At 34.5% G+C, this 14281-nt stretch overlaps 1 long non-coding RNA gene across 1 annotated transcript; it reads left to right on the top strand.

Moving 5' to 3' along the window:
* The first annotated feature begins 11478 nt into the window (after positions 1-11478).
* LOC113225186 lies at positions 11479-14005 on the top strand. Its single transcript, XR_003309810.1, has 3 exons — positions 11479-11528; positions 12797-12896; positions 13952-14005. It is a non-coding gene; the product is annotated as an uncharacterized LOC113225186 (long non-coding RNA).
* Positions 14006-14281: the final 276 nt, after the last annotated feature.

Below are 14281 nucleotides of genomic sequence, written 5' to 3'. Positions count from 1 at the left end.
GCAAGTCTATAATCCCAGCTACTCAGGAGGCTGAGGCAAGAGAATCACTTGAACCTGGAAGGCAGTGGTTGCAGTGAGCCGAGATTGCACCACTGCACTCCAGCCTGGGTGACAGAGTGTGACTCTGTCTGAAAAAAAAAAAAAATGCTAAAAGCCAAAATAAGTAGAAAATCTTGAGAGCACCTAGAGAAAAATAACACATTAGTTATTAGGGAAAAAGGTAAGATTCATGCTTGACTTCTCATCAGATTATGAAAGCCCAAAGATATTAGAAAAGCATATTTAAAATGCAGAAGGAAAATAAAATCAACCTATATTCAGTGAAGCTATCATTCAAAATAAAAATGGAATAATAAATTCAGATTAAAAAGGGTAGAGAATATATTGCCATTAGATCCCAATTACAAAGAACAATGACTAAAGAAAGTTAATTCATATTTGAAGAGAAATAATACTAGGTAAAAATGTGGATCTACAGGAATGACACAGTCACAGAAGACTACATACTATATGATTCATTTATGTAAATTTATATTTCTGTCAATCATACAGTATGGCTGAAAAGCCATAGCTATAAAACTTAACTAATGAAACTTAGTCAATAGCTTGTAATGGCATGTAGTGAGCCATAGAAAAGGCAAAGATATAGTGATGGAACGCACATCAATGAGCCAGAGTAGGGTGAGAATTGATGATAAAGGAACATGAGGAAAATGTCAGTGATAAAAATGCTGAATTTGGTGGTAGTTACATGAGTGTATACATTTATCAAAACTCAATTGTGCAGTTTAAATTAGATAAGTTTAATTTTACATAAATGACAGAAAACATAGGACCTAAATCAAAAAGAGCCTTGCTAGGTCACTGGCTAAAACCTGATAAGCAAGGTTCTATTATAATATGTAAAATATATATATATATATTTTTAATGTATACATATATGTAAATATTTTAGTAAGTTTGAAGTTTGTGTTATTTATGCAACATACATATATCTTTAGCCATTTTTTAAATGAGGTAATGTGATTTGAAATATTTATCTTGCAATATCCATTTAAACCTGAGCATAATGGTTTGCTACACAAAATTATGTTAATACCAGCTAACAGAACTCAGTTGATAGCTAATAGAACTCAGTTGATAGCCTATAGTAGCATGTAGTGAGGAGGATGGACTTTGGTGCTAGATATGTATGGGTGTGAATCCCACTTCTCTCCTTAATTGCTGTTTTATTTTGGATAAATTACTCAACTTCTCTGAGTTTCAGTTGACTCAGTTGTTGAATAAAAATGCTAGTATCTGTTTCATAGGGATGTTGTAAGGATAAGATGAAAAAAGGTAGGTAAATTGCTTAGGGCAGTGCCTAGCACAGAGTTTTTATGCAATAAATATTACCTATTTCATTATTTGTTGTACCAGAATATTTTAATCAATGTATAAAATAGTTTATTTGAAGCAATGAATTACCACAATGGCTACTGGTAAATAATAAAATAATATTATACCCCTAAATAATTTATGAATAAGGGAGAACAATCAGAAACAGATTAAATAAAAATACATTGGCAGTGGAAGAATGTATTTGGTTCATATGAATCTTTTTATTTAGGGTCCTCAACAATAGTTTCTATCCCTTTTCTAACAATCTGCTTTCCTAAAAATGTCTATTTAACTTTGCATCTCTCTCTCTCTCTTCCTTTCTCTCTCTTCTGTTTTCTCTCTTTTTCCTGACATATATTCATTTCCTTACTATATCAATTTCTTTGTTTCTCTTAGCTGCATGTTTTTCTTCATTTGCCTGAATGTGTAAGTAAGCCTTTTCCTTCGTTGGATTTGTGGTAATTTTCTAGTATATTCCTCCTCTTACAGTTCACTCTCCGATTTTTTCAAAACACTCTCCCAGAATTGTCCTAAGGTGATGTGTAACCTGTAAAAACCTCACATTCACATACACCTTACACATCACTCTGAAGGTCAAGGTAACATTTTCCTGAGAGGAAGTGAAAATAACATCCACGTAAATGTTGAAAGGGAAAATCACCTGGCAATAAAGACTTGGTGAGGTGATCTGGGGAAGGGGCTGAGGCATCCTTCTGGGAGAGAGGTCCATTGTGAAAATAAATAAATAAATAAAATAAAAAGTGATCTTTGGGGATCTTGGAAAAAAGCTAGGCAACATTTGAAAGAAAATGGTAAGAGTTTAAAACAAGAAGAAGCCTGAAGTAATAAATTCACTCACAAATGATTATAGACGAGGACTGAAGGGAGGAGAAGAATGTGCTGTTCCAGAACTGAAGGTTGGGGATTCCCTGGAACACTGGCAAAGAGTAATCAGTTTTCATTCATGGGTGACCCGGAGATATTTACTAATGGAAAGAGAGATTTGGATGACTTTGAGGAGAGTGGTTTATCTTGAGGCTGAAAACGGTTTAGATTTAAAGTCTTTGCAGGAAAAAAACCACACTTGTACTTTCCAGCTCTCTGGCATTCAAGAGAATGAGGCAGAGCTAGATAAATGAAAAGGAGAGAGACGGAGCTCAAGAGAATGAGACAGAGTGAAATAAATGAAGAGAAAAGAGGAGAAATGAAAATATCCTACATTTTGAAGGATAAAGATGGATAGATAATGAATTATTAAGGATAAACAAATCTGTACAATAGGTTTGGGCTAGATAAATAATAAGTGAAAACAAAGATACATTCAGAAGATACTTAAAATTTTTTTTTAGTATGCTATAGGCTAACAGAGTAATGTCGGGCTGAATGTGTGGTTTGCGCAGTAAAGTTTCCTCACTTTGGGGTAAGATGTACTAACAATTGCTGACTATCTACCTCATGCCTCTTCCGACAAACTTTTATTTTCACATCTTATTTGTCTACTGTAATACAGTACCATCTAGAACAAAACATATTTCAATCCTATTTTTTCTTTTCCCATTAGAATCAACCCTGTCTGAAAGAAAATGAGATTTTTACTTTTCCTAAAAGTAAAATAGACTGCTTTAAGATTAACAGCAGCCTTGCCTCTGTCTGAAACTAACTCTTGCAACTGACCTGTAGAATGTGAAGAAAACAAAAGCAAGCAAACAAACATAATACCTGCAATTGTTCAGAACAAGATCAATGAAAGATTTTAAACATTTTCTTGAAGGGAAAGGATTAAAGCCACATTTAAAGGCTGCTTTTTTCCTGTCTTCTCTTTTTCTACCCATCATCTTTCCTTTAGAACATCCTAAAGCTTTCTTGTACTCGAGAAAACAGATAAATTTATTTTCTTTCTCAAATCCAATAGCTTTGTCCCTCTGGTTTCTACATTTTCTGCTGTCTGTCTCTGTATTAGTATCCCCTTACTGCATTAAACTCCACCCTGGCTAGAGAATCATGTCTCATCCAAGAACAAAACACTGTTTTTACTATCTTACTTTTTGACTGATACAACCCCATCAGCTATTTCCCTTGTCTCCCATTTGTTTATCTTCTCTTCCCCTCATCCTCCTTCAGTGTTTGAACCATTAGTCGACATTTTTCTCCATTCTACCAATTCTGAAAAAAGTGTTGTTTGAAAACTTCTTTCTCCCCTATGATTCTACTATTTTTATTAATGTTTGCATTTCAGCCCAAGATTAAACAACTCTCTAAGCACTGATAAAATATCGAAGATCTGCAGTTAGAACCAACTTATGACCTTAAGAAATACCTGTCATAATGGAAAAGAACAAGATGAGTTAAAGGAAGGTTTTAATAATAAATACAGTGGGACCCACGGCCAGTTGGAGACAAAATTGCAAAGCATATAAAGTTTGCTATTCTTCTGCCCCCTCCACCATTTCCTGCCCTCAGAGTTGGTGTGTGTTCCCACGTCACAAGATTCTTGTTTACTGGAGTCACTATTTATGCTAGCACTCCCTGGTGTGTGTCTCTGGTTTATATATGACCCCTCTGGTTACCTCCATGAAACTCATCTCTGCAGTATAAATGGTACAGGCAAAGTGTTAGAAAGTGATTGCAATCCACTTTAACAAGTTTACATTGAAATGTCAATGATGGTTAGCTCAGCATAAGGTGCTAGGGATATTTTCATTTCAAAAGATGAAAACATTAGAACCTAGATCACGTCTGATTTTCAGGTAGAATTATAGACTTAAGTTATAACTAGCCAGGAGACATATTAGTTAGTAGGAGATAGAAGGCACTTTCTGCTCCTGAATTATACTACTACATGTCTACTGATAAGCGAGATCAGGGATATTAAAATCCCAAATGACAACAGCAACAATAAAATGTTGAGTGCCAGTGCAACACTACAGGGAGTTTACAAATAAAGTAAAAATAAACCCACGAAGACAGTTCTATTTTGGGTAAGACAAAAAGATAAGAATAGAGGCCAGATGAATATGTAAGATGCAGGTATACCAAGCAGCAGGCACACATATGTAATGACTGCTGTTTCCCAACTCTCAGAAGCCTGCCTGACTGAAAACTGATTGCTCATTGCTCTCCTGGGCTTTTTCCTTTCTCAGCAGCTCTACACTGTTGTCCCTGTGAGTTCTGTACCAAAGTGAGGTGATGGTCTCAAGCAGGCTAAGAAAGTTTTGTTATTTTCTTTTATTTCCTCCATCCCTTTCTTTTTTTCTCCCTTCTTTTCTCTGCCTTTACAAAGACAAATGTTAAAAAAGGAGGGGTGGTGGAGGGGAGGATGTTAGGTTTGGATGAAGACTTCTGAAGAGGGTCATGGAAATCTTCCTGAGTGGGGTAGGTATGGGTACAATGAGGCTGTGCTGAGCACACCGAGCCAGTTTAATTGAGCTTGTTCAGTATTGGTGGAAACGTTATTTTTTTTTCTTTTCATTTGTTTCTGCCTTGCTAATATATTTCTAGTTTCTCCAAACTATAGACATGGAGGTATGCTATCTTCCTTCTGTCTTCAGGGAAGGAAAAGGGCATGCTGTCCGCAAGTGAAGCCTGTGCTCCTGTGTGTCACAACCTTTTGGAAAGTCAGTTCAGGATAGTGATGTTTGCAAAGTTTTCTTGTCTCTGAAACCCACTCAGTGTCTCTAGAGTCTCCTACTGAAAGAGGAAAACACTGTAACACGTCATAGTGGGCTGCTTATTAAAAACACAACTCTCATAGCAAATGACTTTTCTATAAAGTGTAATAAATCATATACTTGGTAATAAGTAGAAAGTGTTAGCCATTGGAACAATCCTTTTCCTCTTGTCAAGATTAGGGCAATTAGATAATACATATGGATTTTCAAATTAAATATCTGCTCTGATTATGCTGCTTTAAAATATTTTATTTGAAGTAATAGCTTGTTTGGTGATAAAGGCTGATATTTGTAGTGTACCAGGCTTCTTAAACGAGCAAATTTTACTTCTATATTTTTTAAATTTATAAATGAGTCAAAGACTTAATTCATTATGTTCTCCCTCAAATATCTACCCTGCCTCTACCAGTTATTGTAAGTCCAACCAAATACAGTATAACCCCAAATTTAACCTTTCCTCCCTCTGTTTATAAGATATTTTAGTTGCTCATGACTGTTTTATATGCATTCTATATAAACAAGGAATTAAAAATGAAATGCTTTCAGCTCATGGTACTGTGAACATTTTTACCCTCTTTTTCCTTATTGAATAGCATCTCATATTGCTTTTACTGCAACAACATAGTTGAAATTCAGATACAGAAATACTCATACTACCAGATTTAAACTTTGAGTCCACAGGGGACTTCATTAGTAGGTGTCTTCTTCAGTTCAAAGATAGCACTTGAGAGTTTTAAGACCCTCTAGTTTACTAATTAGCTTACCCCGAGGGCTGTGTTTAACATCGCTCAAGCCTTTTAAACTTTTATTGACATGGGTATTTGCACATAACTGTTTTCAGTTTTATGTGTCTAGATCTCTAGTCACATTCAGGGACAAGTACTTTAGAACAAGTTGGAAATCCTGTTTAATGATTTTCCTTGTCATATTTATGTATATTTGCTTATGAGTAAATAGTTTGTTTTGACTTACCTTTTATCTGACGAAGCATATTCTCTTTGTTGCTATTTCCTTAAGCCTTTAGAGTACATAAATTACTACATAATTACATAGATTAACTACATAAAAGTCAATTCACCACGAATTGGTAAATTCTGATATTAATCCCACCTAGTAGGAAATAATAACAATAGAAAACTGACATTAATCTGTATTCATCAGAAGATATTCTATAGATTAGTGTGCTCTCATGGCAGGTAAATATGTGATTAGTTTTATAAATGCAGTTGCCTTATTCTGCTTTCTGTAAATGATAATAAAATGTTTTATTTAAATTATTTTGTATGAAGTTATCACCAAGTTTGATCAGAAATCAGGAAAAAGCAACTGACATTAATTTATTTGTTGACATTAAATTTGCACTGTAATACCACACAAGATGTATTTCAAACCTGTCTGCTTCTCATTATCTCCTTTGAAACCACCAGAGTCCAAGTACAATAGTGTCATAACCACTCTTGGCCCCCTATGGTCCATCCCCTCACACCACACACCATCATCTCCACCCCCATTACGCTCAGGGCTGCAGCAAAGTTTTTATGAATTAAGTTTGAGTGTGTCCTTCCCTTATTTAAAATTCCTCAATATTTTCTAATTGCATTTAGGAAAAAGAGCCATCATTGTTAATACGTTGTTAAATCAACTTCAGTTTAGCTTGAGATTGCCTCTGTACCTTGAGTTGCTATGTAACAAACTGCAACCTAACTTAGTATTTAAACAAGCCAAAATCTAATTTAGAAGTATAACCAACAGTGGAGTTTCAGGCAGTCATGTGTAGTTGAGGTTCAGCCCGTTACAAGCAACCAACTCATCACACCATGCCCAAGTCAAGCAGGTGCCTTATCACACCATGCCTAAGTAAGAAAGGTGTCACATCCCACCATATCCAAATAAGACAGGTGCCTCATCGCACCATGTCCGAGTAAGGTGGATGCCTACTCATATGAAGCCCAAGTAAGGCAGATGTCTAGCTGTAACCAATCAAGTGGTTTCCTTACTTTGCTTCTGTATCTGGCCTGTAAAAATCTTGCTTCCTACATTGCTGGGCAGAGTATTCTGAACCTTTTTTGGTTCTGAGTGCTGCCCAATTAATTTTAATCATTCTCTCCTCAAATAAATTATGCTAAATTTAATTTGTCTAAAGTTTTTATTTTAAACAATGTCCTACCAACCCCGTATGACCTGGCCCTCGCCCATTTCTCCAGCCTCACATCTCCTACGTACTCTTCGTCACTAATGATAATTTGCCTCACTGCCTACCTTTTAATGCCGTGAAAGTGTCAAGATCTTTCCCGTGCTGCAGACCTTTGTTCATGCTGCTTTCTCTGCTGAAGTGGATATCCACTTGGAAAATCCTAAAAGTTTTGCAAAACTCACATTCAGTATTTAATTTTTCAATATAAATTTAGTCTTCTCCTTTTCTGTGTCAAAGTACTTTACATTTTTATATCATAGACCTTATCAGAACATTTAATTATATATTTATTTGTGTAACTTAGTTTAATATTTGTCTTCCACATAATAATGCAGGCTCTATGAGGACAGAGGCCATTATCTCTTTTATTAATTTCTGCATGCCAATGCTTAGAATACTGCAGCATAATATATCAATACCTGTTTGTTGCTTCAATAAGTGAATAAAATATGGTATTGGATTTTTTGAGTTATTTTCAAATTTATTTAGTCTTCTTAGTGGTCTAGTCTTTAATGCAAAAATTAGCTTTCTTTTATAACCAAACTCTCTTCATTATTCTACTTTACATGAAAAAAATTCTGAGCATCCTTGGAGGGAAACTACACTAGCGAGTATTTATATGCATGACATCATATGGTTGGCAGAGAATACTGCATTTAACCCGTGAACTGATGCATAATATTTGTGTTACGTTCTACATATATGACACAATAAATATGTGATAGAAAAGAATCTAATCCTCTGCTAAAAAGGACATTCAGACCGTGAAGTTTACTTGTCTCTTTAGACAATTCCAGGTCATTGAAATAATGCAATTTAGTGTAGTTGTGAAATCTTTCTATGAAGAAAAACCCATGGCTTTCTCCTACAAAATATTTTTTATATTTTTCTCTTACAAAATACTTTTATACCTAGTCTACGTGTTTCTATTTAGTAGAGTTAGAATGGAGCTAATCACAACTTTCTGAATTTATGTTCTCTCAATTATGATGATAAAGTCATAAGATTAATTTCCTTGTATGGCTCCTTAAGTAACTCGGAAAATATTTTCTGAGAGTGTCATTTTAAAATAGTATCTAAAAGATACAAGTTGCAGTAAATTGCTTTGAATGAAAAAAATCATTTACACGTGTATGCTTACACGTTTCTCAGAAAATACTGGTTCCAAGTTCTGTTTCAATGGAATTTCTATACATTTAATGAAATAAAATATTCTGGAATGAAAGAGAAATTCTTGATGACTAAGAATAATATATTTTTCCAGATTTATTAGGTTCTATGGTGTTGATCAAAATTTTTCTCAAAGCAATACATTATAAGGATATGATTGGTTACACTTTCTTATTCAAAATTCTGACTGTGTGATATTGCCAGGCAGCTTCCTTTTTCACATAGATTAGTTTGATTCTACCAATCCCTTTCCGAGAAAATTGCCTATTGCATTTCATACCCATTCACTTGCCTTATGGATTGCATTCGTGGTTGATAGTCTATTAAATTGCTGTGCAGATTGGATTCAGGCCAGTGGTTAAAATATTTCTATTAGACTTCAACAGCATACGTGTATCTCTTACAAATTCACATAACTTTCTTATCGTTCTCAGTGTTTGATTCTGTCCAGAGAGGTTGAATTGGGTGCAACTCAATTTCACAGGTGCACATCAGCCAGCATTTTTTCTGAGCTGAGTGTCTGGTAACAGAGAGTAGTACCCATAGTCAGTGCAGAGGTTTGTGAATCATGACCAGCTTGCTATCAAAAGAGCCTTATGTCTCACATAAGTTATATGTTGTCAATAGAGAAATTTCCCTTTACTTTAATTATTAATTCCAAGAAATGTACATTTTTATTATTTATTATGGGTATTTGTAATGTGATTATTTCATCGGTGCCTTTTGTTGACCTTTTTAAAAGGTAGCATGTGTTTGTTCCCTGCCTTATTTGGAATAAAAGCATCTCTCCCTACTTCATGACAAATAGCAGTCATGCTGTTGCTTTTAGAATCAAGAAACAGCTCTAGATCAGTTTTAAGGATGAGTTTTATTTAGATGTGACATATTTAACTCTGATTATGTTTGCTTTTATTTTTGATTTCCTGAAAATCACATGGATTTTCTGAAAACGTCTGATAAAAACAGTAAGATGACGTCTTCCTTCTGTTATTTAATTGGTCAACAATATTTGCTACTGGGATTCCTCATGCTGTGATACTGAACTGACTCTCTTAAATTTGATCTGTGGTTCTCAGGGGATTCTAGAGATGTAGTCATGAAGTATGACAAAAGTTTCTGGCTTGGTACCATCCATTGCTAATTGTTATTATGAAACTTTGAGAAGTCCATGAAGTTAGTGACAGCTTGTTATTAAGGGTGAATCATGTATCATAGCTGACTCCTTCTTCGTTTGGCTGTTCTTGGATTCCAGTTAGCGTTTGGCCTTCCCTTCAAAGGTGTGATGGTTAATTTTATGTGTCAGCTAGACTTGTCTAAGATATGGCCAGAGAGCTGGTAAAAGATTATTTCTGGGTGTGTCTGTGAGGGTGTTTTCAGAAGAGATTAGCATTTGAACCAGCGGACTGAGAAAGGAAGATCTCCCTTCTCTAATGTGTGTGAGCATCCTACAATTTGTCGAGGACACTAATAGAACAAAAGGGAGAGGAAAGGAAGAAAGGAAGATTTATTTTCTCTATTCTTGATCTGGGACATTCATCTTCTCTTGCCCTTGGACACTGGAGCTTCTGATTCTCAGGCTTTTAGACTCTGAGACTTTGCAGTCCAACTACATTAGGAAGTTGTCTTAAGGCAGATGCCTCCAGGTAAACGGAAAATGAAGACATTGGTCTGAGTTTATCACAGAAAGTATTTTGTGGCAATAGATTTTAAGCATTTTTAATAATGATCCAGGAGACTTATTTTTTCAGTTTGAGTTAGTGAAAATTCTATGATTTTCTTTCAGGTAAAGTCTAAAATTTCTTTTCCTGTGTCCCGGGGGAAGAAGAGAAGACAGTATTAGTTTATACATATTATTTTAAAATGGGCTTTATTCAATGTACTTTATAGATATATAATTTTGAAAAATGACTTTCATTCCATTTTTAACACCTAAAACATATTTATAAATTAGGGGATATTTTTTGTGGTATTTCTGGAATCAAACCTAATTTATATCCATCCTAAATCAAATATAATTTATACTCAGAATGAGAATATTTGCCCTGAAATCTTACAGTACTCACTAGTCTTTTTTTTTTTTTTAAGTATATTTGCCTAGCAATCTAATTTAGGCAATGCCTGTTGAACAGAGTCAACTAACTCCAGTTTTGGTATAAAAGTGCAGAGTTGAGTATAAAATGAGCATATACAGTTAAAAATGTAGGTAATATATGTCCTGTGACCACACGTTCTTTAATGTAATCATAGTCAAGACCTTAGGCTTTTTGTAAAATGATCTAACTTTGGAGAATATACTTTATCAAGAAAAAGAAGGTGCTGTGTTTGAGAAATGAATTGATTTTTCAGTGTCCCGAATCTGTTGTTAATACATTGAAGGGTAATCTTTCTTTAGCATTGCCTCCAGTGTAATCAACTGAGGCATGTGAATGATGAATACCCACTAATTGTCCACTTAAAAGTGACAAATGGTATACACATTACAAGTCTTGGCAAGAAAGTAAGTCTCATCCATTCAGATGTTACCAATGAAGATGTGTAAAGAAGAAAACAAAACCTTGTACTGAAGAAATGCTACGTTGCAAATAATTTGACTGACACTTGAATTTGCCATGTTATTTTGGTATTTCTTATCTATTAATTCAAAAATATTTATAGAGGTCTATTTATTTGAGACCCTGTCTGAGGTAATAGAGAATGCAAAAAAGATCTTTCTGATTCTTTCTATTATTTTTCTTACAGCCAATCAAGGAGTTATATGCCATCATTTAAAGCAGTTTGAAATAATATTCCTACAGATACCTAGGAATAGCCTACATTAAATTTATTTCTGATTTTATTCAAATATCTAACAAATTTTTCTTTCTTATGTTCACTTTAATTTCCAAATAAAGGGTAGCTTAGCAGACTTGGAAAACGACAAGAAGAGAAGAGTAAGAGGACTCTCAAATCATTAAGATTCTATTGAAGCAAATATGAATGTTTATTAATTGTCACTTTCTTTTGAAGCCTTGAAACCCAGTAGCAAAAAGCATAGGTGTTGACTATGATTAAAAATTCAATGGCACCATTTAACCAGATGATAGAAGGACCTAAGGTGAGAGAGCTACACTCATGAGGTATACGGAGGAAAAAGAATAAAATCTAATATTGTTAAATGTGAATAGCATCTGTTTTTAACAAAGGATGGTAATAATAATAGTGATTATAAACAATAACAGTAACAGTTAATATTTGTTAAGTTCTAATGCTATCATTCTAAGTCCTTTACATGTATTATCTCAGCTAATTCATATAATAACTGTATAACTAGTATTAGTGTCATGATATGAACAGAGCAGCAAACTTAGGCTCAAATCAATTGAGTATCCTCCAAAGAGCATCCATTTATTAAGTGTTCTGAGGCTAACTCACTCTGCCTTTGAAGGAGAAGAATGCATTTGAATGTTTCCATACCACCTCAAAAAGCAAAACTTGCTTTGAAGAATAGTTTATTTCTTTCTAGAGAACCATTTACCATTACCTTGGAAAAGAACAACATGTGTTTAATACCAATTATTTGTAAGACTCCAGATTTTTATGTTAGAATAATTTACAGGCTCTATGCCAAGGAGCTGAACAAAGGTGATGTTAAATTTATCAGTCCCTTAAAAACTGTTGACTGAATGAGGTATGATTCCTGTCTCACTTTGAGTTACATTGATCTAAGATGCCTTTTGTGCCATAAGAACTCACCACAGAGTTCTCTTCTAAAGCACAAAAGCGTATCACTACAGCATAGGTTTGATTTATTCAGGATGATGTAGAATAAAGAAAATTGCATTGAGATTTCTGTGACCTGATTTCTAATCTTGGTTCTGCTGATACAATCATGTGCAAGTCACTACATCTCCCTAGCCCTTAGTTTAGTCATCTATAAAAGGAAGGGGTTAATTAGAGATTTCTAAGGCCTATCCGTAGCTTTAAAATATTATGACTCCATGATTCCTTCTCTTAAACACAGTATAAGCCAGTGAAAAATCAAAAGAGGATTATCCTCCATAACTTCCCACCCTTTTAATATGGTTGGAATTGCATTGGGATATCAGAACAACTAGTAGCAGTGTATTTGGAATGTTTCAGTTCTGTCAGCTTTTTTTGTGAGTGAATCCAGTTAAAATATTTATTTTTAACATATAGATTTACCTATAAAATGCTTTCAATATGAAATTACTTGATTTAGTTGGTTAACAGGAACTCATTAAAAATCAACAATTTAATCTTTCATTTATTGTGTATCTAAGGCACAACAACATGTACCAAGTGATAACAGGATGAATCAAGCCTGTTATAAATGACTAATAACTGCCAATTACTGGGCACTGCCAACATTCTAATTGTTTTGTAGGTATCATGTCACTGATTCTCAACAGCATCTCTGTACCAGTCATATTGACCTTATAGAACAAATGAGTGACCTGAGATATTAAAGCTTGTAAGTGGTGAAGGTGAGAATGGAACCCCTGGCTGGCTGTAAATCTTGTGCTCTGTTTATTATAACACATTGCCTCTCCTAAATAGCTGAAGATCAGTTTTCCCTCCGTCATCAGGGGTCCTGAGACATCACTGATGAATTCAGCCTAATTACTGTCATGTATAGTTACAGTTTTTATGGTAAAACTTACAAGTAAATTTATCAAAACAGCCATATAAAGGTTATGATCTGGGGAGTATTATTTTAGGTTGAAGGAGAGATCAGTCAAGGAGAGTCAGTCATTCATTTCCAGACAGCTGGCTTCATGAATTCCTCCCACTCGCCTTAGTGTGAGTCCATCTGTGTCTGTTGAGATGACTGTTTTAAATCTCCCATTTTCCAGGTCAACTGTTATATCACAATCCAAAGGAAGTTGTCTGACTCCATAATGTGACTTAGCAGAGAGCAGCATGAAATATTCTGTGAGACACATATGGTTTGAAGGTTGTAGGATGAATATCACTATGAGATTTTGGAGCCAATGATATTGAAAAAACCTGTTTTTCTCAATTCCATGTGTTTTCAAAGATTAGAACAAGAATGTTTGGTTTCCAGGCTGGCTATAAAAAAAGTGGTTGCCTGATGTTCTCCAACTTAACCAAATCATGCAACAAAAATGAAAAAAACCCAGAAGTAAAACAATTTCATAAATTGCACCTATGGGGAAATTTGTATTTAAAGCAAAGGACTCAATTCTCCTTACTTAAATTAGCTGTTAATGCAACTTTAATAAACATCTTTTCCACTAATATCACTGAGTAGGCTGCTTGAATACACATTAGAAACAAAGCACTGCCTTATTATTTCCTTCATAACAGTAATGAAATTAAATAAATTCACCAGGTTTGTTTGTTTGTTTCTATTGGGAAAATACATTTTTTGAATAATACTGTTACAGTTCAGTTTCAGAAAGGAAGCAATCATTTTGTTTAGAATTATCATAAATCTATGCTAGTTGCATAGGATATTCTAAATTTTGGTCCAAATGGAATGCTCAAGCCATTTAGCTGATACTATTGGCTGTTACAGGAGGGGAGCTACTTGAGCAAAAGGCCCAGTGGATTTGAGCCAAGTTCCAGAAGAACAATGAGAATATCATACCCTCTCAGGAGGTGAGAGTCACTCAGAGGACGGTTAAAAACTTAGGCTGCCCAGTTCCTTTTTTGATATAGGATATAGTCTTGGAAAAACCTGGGTTCTCTGTTAATATTCTGATTCGCTGTTTAATATGTAGTTTTTGAACTTTCAATCCTGATTAAACTAGTAAATCTGTTAGTGAAAGTCTATGGGATATACAGCATCCTGGTAAATTGGTTACCAAAAATAATGCTTTGAAAGAAAAAAATTGTCCCCAGCTAG

This window comes from Piliocolobus tephrosceles, chromosome 5, assembly GCF_002776525.5.
Source record: "Piliocolobus tephrosceles isolate RC106 chromosome 5, ASM277652v3, whole genome shotgun sequence".
In the NCBI taxonomy this organism is placed as follows: Eukaryota; Metazoa; Chordata; class Mammalia; order Primates; family Cercopithecidae; genus Piliocolobus; species Piliocolobus tephrosceles.
Note: the sequence above shows the minus strand (reverse complement) of the source record. Positions and strands in the feature narration are given on the sequence as shown.